Raw genomic sequence first — 1,469 nt, 5'->3', positions numbered from 1 at the left:
TGCCCTTCCAGCTGAGAGAGAAACCCTGAACTTCATTGGCCTTCTTGAACCAAGATATGTTTCCCTGAATGACTTAGATTGGACATTTCTATAGACTTGTTTTAATTGTCATATTTTCTCAGCCTTAGAACTGTAAACTAGCAACTTATTAAACCCCCCTTTTAAAAAGCCATTCTGCCCACCTGCAGACAGAAGTGGGAGCAAGGCTGAACGCCTGATGTCAAGGCAATACTGCCAAACCCCACCCAGATTCAGGAATGTAACCAGTCGGAGCAGCGGCAGTATCAGCAGTACATCCATGGTGCTGGGAGCAGCGACCTGGAGGGAGTGCAAGGTGTGGGGAGACACCAGCTGTGCTGACTGGTGATAGCGCCAGAGGTACAAGATTTTGACACCAACTTCGCACCATGAGTGAATATAAACTAGTTGTTCTTGGCTCAGGAGATATTGGAAAGTGTACCCTGACCATGCAGTTTGTTCAAGGAATTTTTGTTGAAAAATATGATCCTATAATAGAAGATTCTTACAAAAAGCAAGTGGAAGTAGATGCACAACAGTGTATGCTTGAAAACTTGGATACTGTAGGAACAGAACAGTTTAAGCAATGAGGGGTTTGTACATGAAAAATGGACAAGGCTTTGCATTAGCTTATGCCATCACAGCGCATATTCTTTGAGTAAAAGACACCAATGATGTTCCGATGATTCTGGTTGTAATAAGTGACTTGGAAGATGAAAGAGTTGTAGGAAAGGAGCAAGGTCAAAATCTAGCAAGACAGTGGAACAACTGTGCATACTTAGAATCTTCTGTAAAATAAAAAGTTAATGTTAATGAGATCTTTTATGACCTAGTATGCAAATTAACAGAAAAACTCCAGTGCCTGGGAAGGCCCGCAAAAAGACATCATGTCAGCTTCTTTAATATACTAAATGCACTGTAGCTCTGAGCCAGTTCTGAAGAACTGTCGCGCAATTCAACAGTGCTACCCAATTCAACAGTGCCAGCATTTTAAATGGACTTTCCAGTGGTGGTACCCTTTAAGAGGCGGATGAAGTTTCTACATCAGTTTGCACATCCTAATCACTTTTCAGTATCACAAGAGAGATTTTTACTTACATAATAGTCCTAGAGTATGCAACTGGTAAAACCAGAGGCTACATCCAGTATTACTGCTTAAGAGATATTCTTCATCCACCAATATTGTACATGTATTAAAATGGTGTACTGTATACTTTAACACACCTCATAAACTTTGTATTGGGGAGTACAATAATGTAAAAATCCTAAAAGCCCCTCTATTTTAGCTTAATAAAAGAAAGTTCAAAGAGCACTGATACAGACTTCTCCAGATAACTTTGTTTCTTTGATATTTGTAGCTTATTGTAATTTTTTTTTTCTTTTTTTTTTTTTTTTATTAATTAAAAAAAGAATTAACAAAACAATTAGAAATCATTCCAATCTACATGTAC

The 1,469-nt window shown here is 38.4% G+C and overlaps 1 pseudogene; it reads left to right on the top strand.

Moving 5' to 3' along the window:
• Positions 1–407: 407 nt before the first annotated feature.
• Positions 408–921, top strand: LOC143677342 (ras-related protein Rap-1b pseudogene; annotated as a pseudogene).
• Positions 922–1,469: the final 548 nt, after the last annotated feature.

This window comes from Tamandua tetradactyla, chromosome 3, assembly GCF_023851605.1.
Source record: "Tamandua tetradactyla isolate mTamTet1 chromosome 3, mTamTet1.pri, whole genome shotgun sequence".
NCBI lineage: Eukaryota > Metazoa > Chordata > Mammalia > Pilosa > Myrmecophagidae > Tamandua > Tamandua tetradactyla.
The sequence above is the reverse complement of the archived record's forward strand: the minus strand, read 5'-3'. Positions and strand labels throughout refer to the sequence as shown.